A 22,117-nucleotide genomic window follows, 5' to 3' on the forward strand; every position below is an offset into this window, starting at 1 on the left:
AATCAGTTAATGCAATCAAAGAAAAGAAACCCAATTAAAATCACAGCACAGGCAATGGCACACAAATTAATTAACAATTAAACCAACCAAGGCAGCAAATATATAAATTAACACAGCAGAAGCAATAAATAACCCAATGGAATGAAAATCAGAAGGTGGGGGGGAGGCAAGGCACAAAATAATAACAGCAATAAATTAAAGCAATGCAGATGAGTGGGGGTGGGGTGGGGGTGGGGGTGGGGGTGGGCGTGGGCGTGGGCGTGGGGGAGGGGGAGGGGAAGCCAAATAATCAGAGGAGGAGGAATGAGAGAAAAAATGGAGGGTGAGGAGGACAACAGAAGAAAAACAACAGGAAAAGTTGGGGAAAGTTGAGAAAAAAGTAAAGTAAGTAACTTTAGACAGAAAGAAAGAAGGACACAGAGGGCAGATGGACAAAAGAAGGTGGTACAACAACACACACACAGAGACAGAGACACAGAGAAACACTATGACACAGTCAGGGACTCACAGACACCAGCAGCAAAGGAGCAAGCAAGGGTCTCAGATGATGATCCCACAATTGCAGCCAAAGAGAAGTTTCTAGGCAAGAGGCTTGGGTTTATATAGCAGGTTTGAAACTCCCTCCTTTGGGATCCCCCACCTTTGCACTCCCCCCACGGCCAAAAGGGTGCAAGCTCTCAACAGTAGAACAGCCAAGCAGCCTACCAGACCAAAGGACTCAATCTGGCCAATCAAAGGATCAATAGCACAGCCAATGCAATGCCTGAAAATAGCCTCACAAAATGGATGCCAGGAGCAAAAGTTTCAGAAAGGAGCCACAAAATGGAGGACACACTTTAAACTTGAAGGCAAGTCAATAGAAGCCTATGGGACATCCGAACCGGCCCGGATTCGGTTCGGATCCGGACCGAAGGGGCCCGATTCAGTCCAGATTTGAACCTCCGAATCCGAACCGGTTCGGAACGAACCAGTTCGGATCCGAACTGTACCGCACATCCCTATGAATCAGTACTGTGTCACTGAGCCGGGTATCACGATCAGTTTCTTCCGGATCGGCCGGCCACACGATGGCTAGCTCCGTGACGGAGCCGGCGGGGGCTTGGGAGCTCGGGGGCTGCGTTGCCCCTGGAAGCTCCAGTATGCCCTGCGCGAGAGTGAAGTTCATACTGGGGAGACCCCTGGAGCCGGGAGGTGGATTTTCGCCTCCCCTCCGGGTGGCTACTCATTAGTAACTGCGGTGCGGAGCCACACCATGGCTACTCACGATCTTTAAATACAGGTTTGCAGAGCACTGGCTCTGCAAACCTAGATTTAGGGGAGGTACTTATGTGGGTTACCCACCTAGGAGCCACCAGGCTCACAGCTGAGGCCAGAGGTTCACACGATGGGGCAAAATCGGGCTTGCCTCCACTAGCCCGATTTCGCCCCATCGTGTGAATAGCCTCACTGGCTATAAGGAACTGGGTCCTTTGCTAATGGTTTTATGAATGACATTTCGGAATATCATCTGTAACGTTTTAAAGTAACAGCACAAACATTCAGCTATAGGACTAGGAGCTTGTTTCTAGTACAATTACTCAATGTACATATTTTAAATAGCATGTATTCTTCTAATGTCACAGCATGAAAAGTCTCATGAGAACAAATTAGGCTTTTGGTTCTGAGAAATATGTGAACAGCTGGGCCGGGAGAAAAGATGTTGGGAAACCTCTGATCTAAGGGGGACACCAGGGAGAGAAAAGAGGGAAGTGTGAGGGAGGAAAGTGAAGGCAGGGGAAGACTAGCTAAGCTTGCTGCAGGCGATAGCAGCTGGGAAATCAGGAGTCAAAAGGGAGCAGGTTCTTCTGCCATCATACACCTACATACACTTCCCAGAGTCTTTTTGTACTGATACAACCAATGCCACATATACTGTGGCCCTCAATCCCTTCCTGCTGCTGACACATCTACATGGGGTCTTCGTGGTTGGGTGCCTGGTAGCAGAGGAGCCGATGGTGAGAAGGAGAAACCATGGAGAGGAGGACTTGGACATTGGTGCCAGCAGGTGGATGCTGCTGCTACACAGCACAGCTAACTGATCTCCATCTGTCTCTCACTAAGTTCCTGGTCCTGTTGCCATTGGCATCTGAGAACAGCAGGCAAGAGGGCTTTCCTGTGGGCTGGCCGCTGGAGCTTTGGGCATAGATTTGAGAAGCTGGGCAGAGATGGCAGCAGTTGATAAATGATTAAAACCATATATACTCAACGTCTCTGTGCTGAAACCACCCTATGAAGCAATGATTTGCCCAGTTTGAAGAACAACATGGCCTCTGGTGCAATAAGAACTGATTTCCAAAAATATGCATCCATATGGTATGCCTCTTGCCACCATCTCTGTATTTTGAGATACAGCCAATATGCCCAAGGCTCCATTGAACATTATTTGTGCCGAGGTGTTCCAAGTACAGAAGAACAACTTCTCCCACAAAGGCACAGCAAGTTGCATTGTTTGTAAGAAGAATGTTGAAATTCAGAGTAGAAGTGCCAAGGCTGCAGGATGACATCCTATTCCAGTTTCATAGCGAGTATAAAAGGCCCAACAATCTTCCCTCCGGTCACCCTTCACACCCTTCTCCTCTGTGATCCAACATCCTCTGAGATCCACTGCCGAATTTCCACTGCTATGAAGCATTCTTGTCTGCTCTTCATTGCCTGCTTGGTGCTCTTCCCAAATCCAGGCAAGGTTTTGTTCTTCCCTTTTAAAAGATATTTCTGGTAATTCCCACTAACTGAGGCTGCTATCCTTCTCACACATGTAAGAGTAAGTCCTGTTGAACACAAGAGTGGGTACTGAGGAGTAATCCAACCCAGGCTGCAACTATAAGGAGCAAGTCGGCTGAAGAGGGACAGCAGGGCAGGTATTCAAACCTACTCGCAGCATCTATAAGTGTTTGCCCACACTGGACTTCTTCATTCTGTCGAGCTTCTTCTGGTCTGGCCTCACACAGGTCCAGATGCATTCAAAGACATCCATTCCTGCTTCCACTCAGGGCTAACTATCAAAAAGGTGGTGGTGGTGGTGGTGCTACTTTGGGAAGGTTTAATGGCTCAAACCTTATTCTAACTTCCTTGAGGGAGGTGGATGCCACATTTGGTTTGAGTGGGTCCATCTTCACTATTAAATATACACCTGTGAACCTTGGTGAAGTTGAAAGGCCAGACGTTCGGCGGCGGGGAGAGGGGCTCTCTACAAGATTGTATGCTCTCTGGTTGAAGGAAATCATCCAATCAGAGGGAGCCCATTGGATCCAAGTGCTCCTTTCCAGGTGTCATTTGTCTGGGTCTGTAATTATTTAGACAAGCGCCAGAAGGAAGCTACCCACTCTTTACAGAGTAGAGTGCAGAGTTTAGTTGTTGCAGTTATTTGAGGAGCACACATGGTGATTGTTGTACGATCTAAACAGAAGAAGTTTATTGGTGAAGTACATTTTGGATAGGAAAAACCTTGTCCTATCCATTAGCTACATAAAGAACAGGTAGGGAGAGAGAGATCCCTCTCTCCCTACAGGAAGTACCTGAGGTGTCAAGTCAGGGGCCATAGAGTAGAGGCAAAGCAGGGAAAGATAAGGAAACCCTCACTCACTAACTTCACTCCGAATGCACCTAGTGGTCATTAGTTTAGTTGGTGCTAAAGGTGAATACCTTTAGCACCAGATGGAACGCCATCTCCAATACCATTAAAGTTGAGACCACCTGCAGGTTCAATCCTTTTGTGTACAGGAAGCTTGACTAGATGGGCCCATAAGAGACTATGTAAGAACCACAGAGGGTAGAACAATCACATATGAGTCACAAATAAATATAATCTGACATAAAGCCAATTAACCACTACTAGTTTGGGGTCAGAAGTGGCAATGAAGCTAAACTCAGAAACCAAAACGCAGGATGAAATCCAGAAATATTTGGAGGGTCTCACCAATGCAGATGGAATAGTTCCAAGATTGCCCAGTCTGTTCTTTCTCCCCAAGGTCCAAGGCCCTCGTGCTAATCAAGTGGGCCATAAGAATATAAGAAAACAGCCCTGCTGGATCAGGCCCAAGGCCCATCGAGTCCAGCATCCTGTTGCACATAGTGGCTCACCAGATGCCACTTGAAGACACAGGCAGAAGTTGAGGGTGTGCCCTCTCTCCTGCTGTGACTCCCCTGCAACTGGTACTCAGAGGCATCCTGCCTTTGAGGCTGGAGGTGGCCCACAGCCCTCTGACTAGTAGCCGATGATAGACCTCTTCTCCATGAAGTTATCCAAACCCTTCTTAAAGCCATCCAGGTTGTTGGCTGTCACCACAGCTTGTGGCAGAGAATTCCACAAGTGGAAAAAGTACTTCTGTTTGTTGGTCCTAGATTTCCTGGCAATCAATTTCATGGGGTGACCCCTGGTTCTATTCTTGTGTGAGAGGGAAAAGAATTTCTCTCTCTCCACTTTCTCCACACCATGCATGATTTTATAGACCTCTATCATGTCTCCCCACAGTTGTCTTTTTTCTAAACTAGAAAGCCCCAGGTGTTGTAGTCTTGACTCATAAGGAAGGTGCTCTAGGCCCCTGATCATCTTGGTTGCCCTCTTCTGTACCTTTTCCAGTTCAACAATGTCCTTTTTAAGATGTGGTGACCAGAATTGTACACAGTACTCCAAGTGTGGTCGCACCATAGTTTTGTATAAGGGCATTATAATAGTAGCCATTTTATTTTCAATCCCTTTCCTAATGATCCCTAGCATTGAATTTGCCTTTTACACAGCTGCCGCACATTGAGTCGACACTTTCAATGAGCTGTGCACAACCACCCCAAAATCCCTCTCCTGGTCAGTCACTGCCAGCTCACATCACATCAGTGTATACTTGAAGTTGGGTTTTTTTGTCCCAATGTTTTTTTTGTCCGCAGCTCATTGAACTTACACATGCCAACATTGAACCGCATTTGCCACTTTGTCGCCCACTCCCCTAGTCCAGTGGGATCTTTTTGGAGCACCTCACAATCCCTTTTGGATTTCACTATCCAGAAGAGTTTGGTTTCATCTGCAAATCTGGCCACCTCCCTGCTTAACCCTACTTCTAGATCATTGGTGAATAAATTAAAAAGCACCGGCCCCAGTACAGATCCCTGGGGGACCCCACTTCTTACTTCCCTCCATTGTGAAAACTCTCCATTTATACGTACCTTCTCTTTCCTGTCTTTCACCCAGTTAGCAATCCATAGATGTACTTGTCCCCTTATCCCATGACTGCTAAGTTTCCTCAGAAGTCTTTGATGAGGAAATTTGTCAAAAGCTTTTTGGAAGTCCAGGTATACTACAGGTATGTCAACTGGATCACCTTGATCCACACACTTGTTGACACTCTCAAAGAGCTCCAAAAGGTTAGTGAGGCAAGACGTACCTTTGCGGAAGCCATGCTGGCTCACTCCCAGCAGGGCCTGTTCTTCTGTGTGCTTTACAATTTTATCCTTGAGGATGCTTTCCATCAATTTGCCTGGAATGCACATTAAGCTAACCTGCCTGTAATATCCCGGATCGGCCCGGGATCCCTTTTTGAAAATTGGTATTGCATTTGTTACTCTCCAGTCCTCTGGTACAGAGCCCGATTTCAGGGAGGTCGGCAATTTCACATTTGAGTTCTTTGAGGACTCTTAGATGGATGCCATCCGGCCCTGGCGATTTGTTAGCTTTCAGTTTTTCCAGACACTTTAGAACATCCTCTCTCGTTACTTCGGTCTGACTCAGTTCTTTAGCCTCTAACCCTAAAAAGCCTGTTTCAGGAACAGGTATATGCTCAGTATCCTCTGTCGTGAAGACGTACGCAAAGAACTCATTGAGCTTCTCTGCAAACTCCATATCCTCCTTAATAATCCCTTTCACTCCCTCATGGTCTAATGGTCCAACTGCATCCCTGGTAGGTTTCCTGCTTCTGATGTTTTTACAGAATTTTTTGTTATTCCCCTTAGTACATTTGACTAAATGTTCCTCAAACTCTCTTTTTGCTTCCCTTATTGTCACCTTGCATTTCTTTTGCCAGAGTTTGTGTTCCTTTCTGTTCTCTTCATTTGGACAGGCCTTCGAATTTCGGAAGGAAGTTTTCTTCCCTTTTATGGTTTCCTTGACAGTACCTGTTAGTGGTTTTGAGTAAACTCCATGCACTCTGGAATAAGGAGACTCTTCTCATTTTCCCTTTCAACTTTCTTTTCACCATACTCCTCATTTTGGAGAAGTTTCCTCTTCTGAAATACAATATGTATGCGTTAGACTTCCTTGCTGATTCTCTCCCAGCATATATGCTGAATTTGATGGGACTATGGTCACTGTTCCCTAAAGGGTCGGTGACACTGACATCATGCACCAGGTCCTGGGTGCTACTCAGAATTAAGTCCAAGGTCACCTTCTCTCTTCCAAGACCAACTCTGGTTGGTTCCAAGACCATTTAGCGTATCTAGAAATTTGACAGAATTAGGGGTGTGCACAAATCTTTTCTTTTATTCAATTGGTGCACAAAACAAATTGCTCCTGATTTATTATGTATCCAAATCTCCTTCCTCCAAATCACTCCAGATTAGATTTCTATTTGCTTTGATTTGGATTCAAACTGATTTGGACCACTTAACAAGGTCCTAGGGCCTCCAGATTTGGATGGTTGGTAGAACCACCCAAATTTCAAAGTAGCGGGACACTTGGTCGATTTTAATGATTTTCCCCCATTTTTTTTCTGATTCTGAACATTTCTGCCATAGGAAACAATGGAGATATAAAGTTTCCATATCTTAACGCTAACACAGATCCCCAACTTTAATTTTGTTAAAGAAAGCTAAACTCTAGCTCTTGCAGAAGTGGTGTTATGGAGCAAAATGTGCAGTCATTATTTTTCATGTGTTTAGATTCTTTGGTGTATAATAACTTTTCCTCATAATGAATCCCTATGAGGATTCATTGCACACTTTCATTTCTTTTTTTTTTTCATTTTGACTGTCACTGGACTGTGCCTAGATGCCAACATGCCTCTTTTGTTGTCCTCTTGGAACTGTTATGCATGCACCAACTCCCACTTCCGGGCCTCTCCTTTATGGCAGACCTGCAAACCAAAGCGGCAAATGTTTTTCCTAGCCCGATGTGCCACCCACAGGGACAGTTTCGGGTGGCACCGAGAAGAGGAGGCCATCCAAAATTGCTACTTCCCTGCTGCACCAGTTCATTGAGTTGAGGAAGTCTGCTAGTCGGCTTTCTTGGTGTATCAGTCCATCTTGGCTTTGCATGTCAACCGATAAGAAGAAGTTTCATGGCCACAGTAGAAAAACAGTAAAACAGACCACAGTAGAAGCACCAGCTCTTTCTTCGAGTCCCATCCTGCTCTCTCTCACACACACACATACCCACACACACACTCCAAGTCCGTTGTCCATTGCATGAGAACCCATCTGCCTGTTATTGAGCTTACTCAGTCCTCGGTGGACTCTGCTGGGATTGTACGGTTCGCAATGGCAAGTCCCAGTGAAAGGGAAGCATGTGAAGATCCTGCAGACGCTCATGGATTTTTTCGGTTAGCTTCTCAGAATGTCAGACTTGCAATGCGTAGGACTGACGTTTGCTACAGGCTGGCTCTGCTTTGAAATGTATTAAATCTATATTTAGAACTCACAAGCTGCTGACTGAGCAAAGAGGTGATTCTCTTTATTTTTTAAATGTGGTGATTCTCTTTATTTAGCAGGGGGAGAGCACCAGGCCCAATGCAGCTCAAGCAGAGCATCATCCCTCTGGTGGCTGGTGTGGTGTTTAACTCATGTTTCTTTTTAGATAGTTTGAACTTTGGGGACAGGCCATTTATGCAAACCGTATAGGGAACTTGTATAGAAAAGGGGGGTATATGAAGAGTCATCTTATTTATGTTTTTAAGTGGAGCAGTGTCTTACGTTCTGACAAGGACCAAAGAGTTCCTTTCTTGGGTCAACATCTGGTTAAAGAACCACACAGTTGGATTCTGGTGCTGAAGACAGGTTCTGCTTAAGGCTGACGGTCAGAATTAAAATTGGATTTAATTCATTTGTTTTCTCCAGTTGTCATTCCAATGTCTTGTCTTTTCTAAAGGAATAACTGCAAATATTACAGCTAGAGAAGACTGTCTCCGATCTGGAGCATCCTGCGTGCCATTTCTTTGCTGGTCTCCTGTTTTTAATAGCACAGGATATTGTGATTCGACTGATTTTCTTTGTTGTCGTCCTGATTTCAACTAGTCAGGGGAGGGCTTTGAAATCATCCCGGCATCACCCGTGTCTTCTCCAAAATGAAATTGAAGTGTGTTCACTCACATCCTGCTCATCATGAATAAACTTCAATTCACAATCTCAACCATTTCCACAGCCTTTATCTGGTACAACCCACCCAATGTCTCCCAAATGGTATTGGGAGGGTTGCACGACGTATTCTCACCAAATCTCTGGTTGTCGAAACCCAGCCATGTTGAAGCATGCCAATCCAATAGGTAACTGGGATGGTTAATCTGGGATTTGTAAGTCTTGCAGTCTGATGCCTGTGATACCTTGGGCTGGTGCTGCGTGAGCACAGTATTGCTGACAATTCCCAGATTATTAGAATCAGAAATGGGAAGTGTGTGTCATGCAAATCTCCCATTTCCCATTTATCGTCATAGTGGCTATGCTGAGAACCAGCCCCATGATTCATTTCCCATGAGTCAAACGCATCCATGAAAAACATGACTAGATGCCTGAATTAAAAACCCACCTATGGGGCAGTATCTTGTTTTATTGCTGTAAACCACCTAGAGATACCTAGAGGCAGGATACAAATAGGTTAAATTAAATCAATCAATAAATCTCAATCAAATCTGAGAGAGTGGTGGGTCGGAGAACAGATCCTGAGATGCAGATTTCAGGACCTAGGTAGGCTCATAAGGGTGCAGGCAGTCCATAAAGACCCCTGACCCAAAGCATGTAAGGATTTCAGTGCCACGACCAGCACTTTATATTATCCCAGAAATGAAGGGGCAGCCAATGCATTTGCTAATAATAATAATAATATTTATTTATTTATTTATTTATTTATTTTTATTCGATTTCTATCCCGCCCTTCCAAAAATGGCTCAGGGCAGTTTACACAGAGAAATAATAAATAAATAAGTTGGATAAATTAGGCACAATATATGTTCAAACTGTCTAGTGCACAATAATAAGCTGGCGGCTGATTCTTCACCAGCTGTTTTTCCCCAAACAGACTTTCAAGGCAGGCCCAGATATTGCTGGCACCCCAGGCAAAACCTGAATTTGGTTCCCGCTTTGGCCACACAGGTGCCCCTTGCCCCCTTTGCCCCCTTTGCCCCCTTTGCCCCCTTTGCCCATGCAGTTGGCAGCAGCAGGAGTGTCAGGCGGAGATGGATGGGGAACACTTGCTTGGACGACAGGAGATGTGCATACCCCCAAGGGGTGGGGGACAGCGACAGCTCACCCCACTGGTTGCTGCTCAAGAGACTGCCTAGGTCTACCTAGTGAGTGGACCGGCTGTTTTGGGTTCACTGGGTGGCATGTGGCACAGGCCTTTGGCACCCCTCCCCACTTGGTGCCCTAAGCAACCGCCTAGTTTGCCTGGTGGTCAGTCTGGCCCCCTAAAGAAGTCTCAGGTAGAGTGTGTCAAGCCTGATGTAAACAGTGCAAGAGTAAATGAGTCAAAATCAGCTCCTTCTCGGTAGGCCTGCAGCTGGTGAATCAGACAAAAGCATTAAGGACATTCCTGGCCTCGATGTCACCTGCAAATCCAGGGACAATGCTGGTTCTGAGAGCACTCCAAGAGAATGAACCTGCTCTGTCTCCAAGGCAGCCTCTTGTCCAAAGATGGGCCACTGAACAACTCTACCCAGACAAGTGGAATCTCCAAGCAGGAGGACCTTTAAGCCAGTTCAGATAGTATGCATCACCAGCCCTGCGCACCATGTGACTTGGAGCCTAGCTCACATGTCCAGCTTTCCCTCACTGCATGCAATCCCATTGGCTTTCATCACATTGGTGGTAGTGGTGGTGGTGGTTTATCCAAACAGCACCTGCACACGTGAGATGCTATTTGGATTTGATGTGAGGGAGCAATTTGGATAAATGGCCTCCATACACCAATGCATCATGACAGGAGAAGGGATGTGCTCACCCAGGTCTCCAGTCATGTTTAGGCAGACCTGCTTGGGACCAAGCCTGTCTTCCCCAGATTGAGTTCCATCTTGTTTGCCCTCATCCAGATCAGGATGCTATTAACACACTGTTTCAGGGTTTCCACCACCTGCTTAGAAACATAGGAAGCTGGCATATACTGAGTCAAATCATTGGTCTATCTAGCTCAGTATTGTCTCCACAGATTGGTAGCGGCTTCTCCAAGGTTGCAGGCAGGAATCTCTCTCAGCCCTATCTTGGAGAAGCCAAGGAGGGAACTTGGAACCTTCTGCTCTTCCCAGAGCATCTCCATCCCCTGAGGGGAAGATCTTACAGTGTTCACACATCAAGTCTCCCATTCATATGCAACCAGGACAGATCTTACTTAGCTAAGGGGACAAGTCATGCTTGCTACCACAAGACCAGTGCTCCTCCTATGAGCTTGGGATCAACTGATGGGAAATCCGTTGCCCAAAGACTCTTTTAATGTCAGAGGTAGTTTGGCCACTAGGAGGCAGATTTAAGAGCACAACTTTCATGGGGAATCTGCCTATATGACACCAGATGCTGGAAAATGGACGCAAGGGCCTCAGATTTCCCTCTTGCCCCCCTCACCTTTCATGAGCAAAAACAAATCACAGAAATCAAAAGATAACTCTTAACTTTGGAGGTTGCAAGTAATATAGAGTTTATTGAGAGGAGTGAGACCCAATTGAAAGAACAAATTATACTTCATAATGACTGAAACCTATTCCATCTGAGGTGTCTACCTCTTGCTCTTTGGAATGCTGCATAGTATTTGTGTGATTGTTGGTGGATTTCTCTAGGAACCCAAGGCCTGATGGACATGCTTTTGGACAGGCAGCATTACAAGATGCCATTCTGTGGTGGATTCGCCCGGTTCTTCCTCAAACACAGCACTTGAATGCGTGTCTTTGATAGCAGTCATTGTATTGCTCCTTGTACATAAGGCCGGAGGGACACCGCAGGGACCGGAGCATGCAGTATCCGCGACCCCCATAGCAAAATGACCTAGCCTGTGGTGCAGCAGCCCCTTCTCCTGCCGGTCCATTCTCTGGAAAAAAAGCAAACATCATATTTTTAATTGTTTTAGAGGATTACCTACTATTTTTATTGTGTAACTTATATTTGTATTTATGTGGTTTTTAATTCTCTGTGCCAATGCCTTCTGTGCAGTTCATAAAACTGCCTTCTACTGACTCAGACAATAGGCCTCTCTCGCCCAAGATTTTGGACTCTGACTAGCAGAAGCTTTCTGGGGTCTCAAGGAATCTCCCACCACTGGCAAACTGGTCCATTCCACTGGAGCTGAGAGAAAGTAAACTGGGTGCTCTCTCTATCCAGTAAATCACGGCCTGGAACATAATTCCCCCACACACAACCCTCTTCAGGAAGGGGATGCCTCGATTTCCAACAGGTGCTCCACAATTGGAAAGGCTAGGAAGAGAAACCATGACAAGTCACAGCGAATGAGGTGGAGGCACTAGCAGAACCAGACCAGGGGTGGCCTGTGTCCAGCTGTGGCGGCAGAACTGCCCTGCTCTCCCCACCCCCTATGCCTGATGTCAGACATAGGGTGTGTAGTCTAGCTCCCAAACAGGGCCACAGGGCCCCGTTCGGGAGTCAGATCCAGGCCAGCGCTGCATTCGCAGTGCAGCCAGGAGCGACTCTTCCTGCGCTGCGAATTCAGCACTGGCCATTTAACTCCCGAACGGGGTTGTGTGGCCCTGCTTGGGAGCTTGGCCCAGCAACCCCTGTGTCTGATGTCAGATTTGGCGGGGGGGGTGTTGGGGCCGCAAGGTGAGGCCCCTGAGGGGCAGCGTCTCGGGTTCTTTGAACCCAGTCGCCCAATGGTGGCTGCGCCCCTGGGTGGGGGGGGACACCTTTCTTAAGAACATAAGTACAGCCCTGCTGGATCAGGCCCAAGGAAGCCCATCTAGTCCAGCCTCCTGCTTCACACAGTGGCCCAACAGATGCTGCTGGAAGCCTAAAAGCAGGAGCTGAGGGCATGCCCTCTCTCCTGCTGTTACTCCGCTGCAACTTTCCTCATTTATTTATTTATTCAATTGCTATACTGCCCGTCCAAAAATGGCTCAGGGCACTTTACATTAAAACAAAACAACTAAAATCAATTAACAGTTAAAAACGGAGACAATTAATCATTATAAAACTATTAGCAGTTACAACATTCAAAACAGTTTAAAAACCCTGGAATGCCCGGAAAAATTCTACACACTTGTGTGCTTCTCGTGTTCTCAGGGGTGTGGCTGAAATGCCAAGTGCTTAATTGGGCAGAGATTTTCAGCCAGGGGTACATGAAGCCCGGAGGGTGTTTCGAAGCCCTCCCAAGTCACTGCCGTGTTGCACCACGACTCCTGATCAGAGGATTTGCCTCCTCCCTCTCCTCTGCAGGAGGGGCAGGGGTGCCAGGCAGCACCCCGCCCTCCTTGTGAATGGCTGGCTAGGTGCCACAGGATGGAGTCAGCGGCGGGGTCTTTTTGCCTGCCTCCAGGACAGAATCTCTTGCCTTGTATTTTATTTCCTACCAACTTCCTGCAGGACATATGCTGTTGGCAGTGTCCGGAAAAACATCTGCTTTGCAAAGAGAAGGTCCCGGGTTCAATCTCCGGCATCTCCAAATCAGGCTGGGAAATATCCATTGGAAACCCTAGAGAGCTGTTGCCAGCCAGTGCAGACAGGACTGGGCAAGATGGAACAATGGCTTGACTCAGTATATGGCAGCTAAATATGTTGAGCCAGGAGGGGAGGCAACAGTCATGCTCACAACACCATGGGGCAGTGACCACCTAGCTGTACAGTGACCCCCTGCTTTCCCTATATGGTTTCATTTGGGGAAGGGAGAACAGCAAATGATAACAGTGATGGTTGTTCATGTACAGGTGAAACACGGAAAATTAGAATATCGTGCAAAAGTCCATTAATTTCAGTAATGCAAATTAAAAGGTGAAACTGATATATGAGACAGACGCATTACATGCAAAGCGAGATAAGTCAAGCCTTAATTTGTTATAATTGTGATGATCATGGCGTACAGCTCATGAAAACCCCAAATCCACAATCCCAGAAAATTAGAATATTACATGGAACCAAGAAGACAAGGATTGTAGAACAGAACAATATCGGACCTCTGAAAAGTATACAGTGTACTGTGCTTGAGTGGCCAGCAAACTCGCCTGACCTGACCCCATAGAGAATCTATGGGGCATTGCCAAGAGAAGGATGAGAGACTTGAGACCAAACAATGCAGAAGAGCTGAAGGCTGCTAATGAAGCATCCTGGTCTTCCATAACACCTCATCAGTGCCACAGGCTGATAGCATCCATGCCATGCCGCATTGAGGCAGTAATTGCTGCAAAAGGGGCCCAAACCAAGTACTGAATACATATGCATGCTTATACTTTTCAGAGGTCCGATATTGTTCTATGCTTTGCATGTAATGCGTCTGTCTCATATATCAGTTTCACCTTTTAATTTGCATTACTGAAATTAATGGACTTTTGCACGATATTCTAATTTTCCGAGTTTCACCTGTACATGGCTTATAGAAGTGGGGGGGGGGGGGAGGGAAAGAGGCAAGCACTGGGGCAAATTTTATGATGGAGTAACATATACAAGTCAGCAAGAGCCAGGAAGAGGTGAACAAATTCCGTAGAACATCACTTTTGCTATGCACATGGTTGCCCTTTGCACTGCAGCAGGATGTATCTATATTCAAATGAATTAATTCTAAACACTTAGAATTTGCAAGCAGAGCAAATATCTTGCTATGATGATGCTCAAACAGTTCCTTTTCTGGGTTACATTTTGGCTAAAGATTGAGGAGAAAGGACTGTGGTGCCAAAGATAAGCTTTGCATGAGGTTTGTTGTCAGATAGGAAGGAGCACAAAACTGGTTTGTGGTGGATTTGCAGGGCCAGGCCAACTCTGTGGCTGTCCTGGGGCTCTGGAATGGACTCCCTGTTAAAATCAAGTTGCTCCAGCTCTGGCTGTTTTTAAAAAGACCCTGAAGATGCACCTGTTTTCTCAGGCTTTTAATTAATTTTAATGGGCTTTATATCATACAACTGTTTTGATCATTGTATCCTGTTTTATATTTGTTGTATTTTAACTTATCTATACCGCCTGGAGAGAATCTATCTATGTGGTTGCTAAGAGCTGACAATGACTTGAAGACACTTATTAATAATAATAATTATTATTATTATTAATTACAATTACATTAATTACATTACAATTACAATAATTATTAATTACATTTATATCCCGCTCTTCCTCCAAGGAGCCCAGAGCGGTGTACTACATACTTAAGTTTCTCTTTCACAACAAGCCTATGAAGTAGGCTAGGCTGAGAGAGAAGTGACTGGCCCAGAGTCACCCAGCTAGTTTCATGGCTGAATGGGGATTTGAACTCGGGTCTCCCCGGTCCTAGTCCAGCACTCTAACCACTGCACCACGCTGGCTCCTTAATCAATCAATCAATCCTACCTAGGGATGCACACATCTGGTGGTATAGAGACATGATAAATAAATTGAAGGTTCTGAAATCTGGCCAAATTATGGACCTCACAAGGGAGAGACTCACATTATCTCCATTCTATGATGAATAGAAGTTTCAGGCTTTATAATGAACGGATCCTAAAATACAAACTCGTCTTGATCATATAGAGCTAGTCTTGTGCCCATGTCATGATGTGATTCTCATGCAGCCATGGAGATCTCATCACTCGATCAACAGAAAGAAACATGTTTCCGTCCTAGTTCCACTCACCTTCTCCCTGTGGGGCCTCATCCTCCATTGTCAGTCCAGTCAGAGATTCATCTCCAGGTCCTGCCTCCGGCTCAGCGTGTACCTGGAAAACCAGAAATGTGACACCAAAGAGAAGGAAAAGGACCTTCATGCTGATAATCTGGCTGGGATCTGCGAGTCTCTGGAGAGATGCAAGAATGCGTTTGGAGAATGGCTGAAGACTGGGATTCTAGAATACCTCTATTTATACTGATTTTTTGGGAGGAAGAGCCACGTTCTTTATGATGAGGACCAATTAAGGTGCCGCTTTGGTGTGAAATACAGTACTACAGTTCAAACATTCATCACCGACATAAAAGCAATAATCTTTATATACGACACTCCACCTGTTTACGGAAGGCTCACTGAGATAAAGTGGTCTCATTCCCCAGCTGTAGAGTTATTTGCTAATAATTGGCTAAAGGTCTTTGTCTAGGCTATATTGCTTTTGTAAACAAAGTAATAATAATAAAAAAGCTCACAAGATAGAAGGTCAAAGACGGAAAGCAGCTGGCTTTGATCATTTCAAAATCAAGATCGCTCCAATGTGAACAGATGACAAATGGCAATTCTAAAATGGCTTTTAGTTAATTCTAAGGAGCTGAAACTCCACATCCTGCAGACAACTGATAGTTAATGCCAGGGCCACAAACATTCCTTAACTGAATTGTTGGTAGAAACTGCCTTGTTCTTTTTGAAAAGCCTTCTGAATAATGGCACCCTCCACAATTTATGAAATAGGTTTCATTAGGAAAATGACATTGGCCAACATCCGACATCCTGCAGCTTACATTGGCCGACAGTGGCCAACATCTGCTAAATTCTTCACCCCCCAGTCTCCTGTCCAGATTTGGATGTTCAGGAGAGCAGTCTGTGTAATAGGAATGTGCAAACTGGCTTGATCAAGAGATGGTTCAAGCTTGAACTGGTTCAGTTTGATGGCTCAACCTCAAAACGAAATGGGCTTGGTTCAGTTCGAGCTTACGTCCCGGCCTGGGCCAGTTCAGGCCCAGTTCAGGAATGCTGGATGCCAATAATTTTTTTAAGTTTGACTTACTACCGGTGAGGATTTCTGCAGCCTCGAGGGTGCTGCTGTGCCCAGTGGGGAGGTCTCTGGAGGCTCCCTTCTACCACCTGCCTCCAACCATCTCCCCAAGGGCCATTGCAGCCTGTTTGGGGGCAATGTTGACCCTGCTTTCACATGCAGCAGCCATTTTGGGGGCCACCACGCATGTGCGCTGGCCATTTTTGTTACCAGGTAAGAAAACCTGGTCATGCAAATGGCCCACATATGCAAACAGGACCATGAAACAGTCCAAAATTATTCTGGGAAGCAGGGGGAGGATATTTGGGGGAGGCTGAGCCCCTGGAGACCCCCCTGCAACTTCTGCAGCACCCCTGAGGCCTTAAAAGCCCTCAGTGGTAGTAAATCAACTTTAAAAAAAAGAAATTTATTGGTACCCTGCACATCCAAACCGGGCCCGAACCGTTTGAATTCACACCGAACCAGGCTCCCCATTCGGGGGTGTCAAAACTAAACATGTCCGGTCTGGTTTGATTCCAGTTCAGCATTGAACCAATCCGGGCAAACAAGTTTTATGAATATCTCTACTCTGCAGTAAGCGAGACTGCATAACGGCAGGGAAGCTGGCTGTGTGGGCTTCTTTCTTTACTGAAGGACAACCAATCATGCCAAAGTTGAGGAAGGAGATTCCTCAAACAACTTCAGTTCCAGGGACAGCAGCCTGCGGTTCTGAATTTGGTCATACCACATGCTGCCTGGAACCTCGGGTTGCCACGACGAAAGTCACTACAACTCGAGAGTTCAGATTGTCTTTCCAATTCTGAACCCTCAGTTTCATCACCACTCCGTACTCAGGTTCCCAGCATTTGGATGTAACATCCACAGAACTGCAGGCCTATTCAACTTTGGTTCCACGTTACGTGTGAATGCAGCCCCTGAGACACGAAAGGTTGGTGCAGCAGTGTTGCATTATACGAATACGTCTACAACAAATATATAATGCTTTTCAACCAAGGTTTGCAAAGCTGTTTACATCGACATAAATAAAGAAATAAAATGGCTCCAGTCCCCAAAGGGCTGACAATGTAAAAATGAAATCATGATAGGCACTAGCAACAGCCCCTGGAGGGATGCTGTGCTGGGGATGGATAGGGCCAGTTGCTCTCCCCCTGCTCAATATAGAGAATCGCCACTTTGAAAAGGTGCCTCTTTGCTCAGTTAGCAGGTCCAGACTAAGGCTGTGCTGGTCTATGTGGAGGGATGTGGTCCTTCTTCCTTCTGCAGCTGCCGGCACCACTCAATATAAGTTCCTGAGTCTCAGGGATATATTTCAGGTTGCACATGAAGCTGTGGAAAGTGGGGGAGATGGCTTTTCCCTGAGTGCACTGGTGCAACAGTGTCTGGAAAGCAACAATGCTTCACTGGAGCTTTGTTAGTCAGGATGTTGGCCAAAATTTAGACTATGAGTGAGGTTGGAATAACCATGAACACTAATTGCAAAATTCTGGGGACATGCCATGGTGGATTGTCGCCATTGCCCTTGTTGCTGGGGGAATACCACGCTGACCTTCGTGATCTGCTTGTCTTATCCCACATGGAATATGGAGGATGTTATGCTATTTCATCTCCGTATCACCCCTGCCCATGAACTGAGACCCTCCTCATTTGGCCCCTGTCTGAGGTGAGATGAACAGCAGCTGGAAAGGAGGACCTTCTCAGCTCTCTGGCGTTTCCATTGCAGAACTCTTTCTGTAAAGACCCTTGCCTGGCATTCATTTAATGTCCTCTCACTTCCAAGCAAAGACCTTTTGATTTCCCTAAACTTTTAAACTTGAGTTATTGCTTTGCTATGGTTTTTGGTCATTGTCCATTTCCTTGGCTGATATCAAGACTAACAAAGCATTTGTGTCTGCATTGACGGTGGGTTAAAAAAACACAAAAAACTTGGATCCTCCTCATAATGTATATTGAAGGGTAGCGTACAAATACAACAAACAAAGCAGTACTTCATAAAAATACCCCTAAAAATATTTTAAAAAACAAAACAAAAATGGTGATTGTGTGCCTAGCACAACTGAACTTAGGTTGGCTCACACCCCACTTTAGGATGGTGGTCAACCATCGGAAGACCAGTTCTCTATGATTTTCTTATGTTCTTATAGGGCTAGCAAGGCTAGTAGACATGATAGCCACAAATTTTTATCAGAATCAGAGGTGGCAAGCCTCTGAGCACTGGGTTATAGGGAACACCAACAGGAGGGGGGTTTGCCCTATTCCCCCCACTTGTGCGCTGCCCAGATGCACCTGGTTGACCACTGTGTGAAGCTGGATATTGGACTAGATGGGCCTTTGGCCTGAGTCAGCAAGGTGTTTTTTTAAAATGTTCTTGTGCACCTTTTTAGATGACATTCTCTCCACTTACAAAATGCTGTTGTATCATTTCCTTCCAAAGAATCTACTCTCAGAACACCTCAGACATTGAAGACAACAAAACCCAGTGCCCCATGGGCTTGTTGCAGGGGGTGGGGGGTGGCACCCTATGTGCACTAGACCACAACCCACTCTGGGCACCCTGATGCCCCCCAGGTGGAGTTATGGGGCTGCTGAAATTCCCCATTATTCCCTATGGGGGGAAAGCTTAAAGACATGCAAACTTCAGAATTTTTTTTAAAAAAACACCCCTTTCACCAATTTATTTGAAATCTGGATGGTAGCAGGCACTCATTGGGACACTACCACCTGACACATTCTTCTGCCCCCAGAACCCTTTTCTGCCCTGAATCTGCCACAAAGACATGCCAACTTTTAAAAAAAATTAAGAAACACCCCTTTCCCCAATTTCTTTGAAATCTGGGTGGTAGCTTCCTTGCACCCATTGGTCCTTGCACCCACCATAACCTGCTCTGGGCAACCCTGGTGCCCCCCACGTGAAGCTATAGGGCTTCTGAAATCCCCATTATTCGGGAGTGATTTGGTGGGGGCAGATTCAGACCCAAAACAAATCAGGGGTGATTCAATTTTGGTACAAACTGAATTTTTAAAAAAATTATTTGTGCACATCCCTGCTTACCACCCTTCCAAGCAAAAGGCTTCCATTCTATCTGTCTTCTACTGAGTCAGACTATTGGTCTGTCTAGGTCAGCAATTTTGTAGACTGACTGAAGCAGCTCTTCAGTATTTCATATCCGGGATTTACGGCTGTTTCAAGAGATGCCAGGGAACCTGGGACTTTTTTGAAGCCAAGCTTTTTGCAGCTCAGCTAGTGGCCTTTCTTCACTCATTTTGAAACCCTGTTTGGAATGTGGTTTCTGAAGTTTTATCAGAACAAATATCCCAAAACAGGAAAAAGATGCAGAATTCTGACATCTGCCCTTCAAAAGGCTCCTGCTAAACCCCAAACCAAGTAAAAGGAAATTTGAGCATTTCCAAATGCAGCATGTCTAGCTTCTGCAGAGCTTGGAGTAGCCGAAATCTTAAGTCCTTTCCAGACATTATGAATCCAGGGTCTCACAAATACAGGTTGAATAACTAGTGCTTTTCTTTCTCTCCAGGGCCATCATGCTAAATAATTGTACCTGAATGTGTCATCTGCCCAGTGGGCAGATCAACAAACCAGCAGATGGAGAGCAAGGGTGGTAACAATTATTCTTGGTTACACAATAAACAGAGAGTGTCCCTGCAATTGGATGTGTCCAAAACTGAAAATTTGATGGAAGCCCCTGAGATTGGGGCAACATCAAAGAGAACTCAGTCCCTAAGAATAAATGCTATGCTAGATTGTTATCAGTACTCCACCTAATGCATCTGGAAGAATGACACATGGCCCATCAGATGGTGATCTTGGCTTCCTTTCAGTCAGAACCATAAAGCTGTCATGCCTTTATAGGAGTGTAAAGTTGGTGGTGCACCAGAGGATTCTCTGCCGTTTTTATCAAAAACAATAATTTTGAGATGTTCCACATACTTGGTAGTTGCAAGAGTTGGTTTTGTGGTAGCACACAGGTATTGTGCCATTTGCTAAGCAGAGTCTGCCCTGCTTTCCATTTGAATGGGAGACTATATGTGAACACTGTCCCTTAGGGGATGGAGCCGCTCTGAGAAGAGCAGAAGGTTCCAAGTTCCCTCCCTGGAATCTCCAGATAGGGTGGAGAGAGGCTCTTGCCTGCAACCTTGGAGAAGGCACTGCCAGGCTTGGTAGACAATACGCAGAGCTGGTCTTGTGGTAGCAAGCATGACTTGTCCCCTTAGCTAAGCAGGATCTGCCCTAGTTGCATAAGAAAGGGAGACTGGATGTGTGAGCACTGTCAGATATTCCCCTCAGGGAATATCATTGACCCTTTAGGGAACAGTGACCACAGTGCCATAAATTCAGCATACATGCAGGGAGAGAATAACCAAGGATGTCTAACACAGACATTTTGAATTTCAGAAGATGAAACTTCTCCAAAATGAGGAGTATGGTGAAAAGAAAGCTGAGGGGGGGAATTAGGAGAGTCACTTTGCTCCAGAGTGCATGGAGTTTACTCAAAACCACAATACTAGAAGCCCAGTTAGATTGTATACCCAAAAGGAGGAAGGGTACCACTAAGTCCAGGAGGATGCCAGCATGGCTAACAGGTACCGTCAAGGAAGCCATAAAAGGGAAGAAGACTTCCTTCCAAAATTGAAAGGCCTGTCCAAATGAAGAGAACAGAAAGGAACACAAACTCTGGTAAAAGAAATGCAAGGTGACAATAAGGGAGGCAAAAAGAGAGTTTGAGGAACATATAGCCAAAAGTGTCAAGGGAAATAACAAAAACTTCTTTAAGTACATCAGAAGCAGGAAACCTGCCAGGGAGGCAGTTGGACCATTAGACAATGAGGGAGTGAAAGGGATTATTAAGGAGGATAAGATTCTTTGCATCTGTCTTCATGGCAGAGGATACTGAGTATATACCTGTTCCTGAACCAAGCATATCAGGGTTAGAGGTTAAAAACTGAGCCAGATAGAAGTGATGAGAGATAATGATCTCAACTGTCTGAAAAAAATATAAAAAAATAACAAACTGCCAGGGCCAGATGGCATCCACCCAAGAGCACTTAAAGAACTCAAATGTGAAATTGCCAGCCTCTTTGCAAAAATATGCAACTTGTCCCTACAATCATGCTCTGTACCAGAGGACTGGAAAGAAGCTAATGTAACACCAATTTCCAAAAAGGGATCCAGGGAGGATTTGGGCAAATTGATGGAAAGCATTCTCAAGGATAAAATTGTTTATAAGAACAGGCCCTGCTGAAGAAGAACCAGCATGGCTTCTGCAAAGATAAGTCTTACCAACCTTTGGGAGTTCTTTGAGACTGTCAACAGTAGATAAAGGTGATCTAGTGGACATAGTATACTTGGACTTTTGACAAAAGCTTTCAACAAAGTTCCTCATCAAAGTCTTTTGGGAAAACTTTGCAGTTGTGGGATAAGGGAACAGGTTGATGTGTGGATTAATAAGTGCTTGAAGGTCAGGAAACGGAGGGTAGGTATAAATGGACAGTTCTTTACATGCAGGGAAATAAGGAGTGGGGTCCCCCAGGGTTCTTTACTGGGATCAGTGCTTTTTAATTTATTCATAAATGATCTAGAAGTCGGGGTAAGCAGCAAGGCAGCCAAATTTGCAGATGACAACAAACTAATTAGGGTACTGAACTCCAAAACAGGTCTTTCTAAACTGGGGGAGTGGGCAAGAAAACGGCAGATGCAGTTTAATGTTCGCAAGTGTAAAGTCATGCATATTGGGGCAACCCGCACCCATGCGAGTTCACATAAATGCTGTTGTGGTCTAAGCTGTTAGTGGCTGAGTAGGAGAGCGATCTTGAGATTGTGATGAACAGCTCATTGAAAGTGTTGACACAATGTGTGGCAGGTGTAAAAAAAAATGCCAGTACCATGCTTGGAATAATTAGGAAGGGGATTGACAATATAACTGTGAATATCATAATTGATTGATTGATTGATTAAGTGCCGTCAAGTTGGTGTCAACTCTTAGAGACCACAATATCATAATGCCTGTATACAATTCTATGGTATGGTCATATTTTGAATAATATGTACAGTTCTGGTCACC

The sequence above is a fragment of the Hemicordylus capensis genome, chromosome 1 (genome assembly GCF_027244095.1).
Source record: "Hemicordylus capensis ecotype Gifberg chromosome 1, rHemCap1.1.pri, whole genome shotgun sequence".
Lineage (NCBI taxonomy): Eukaryota > Metazoa > Chordata > Lepidosauria > Squamata > Cordylidae > Hemicordylus > Hemicordylus capensis.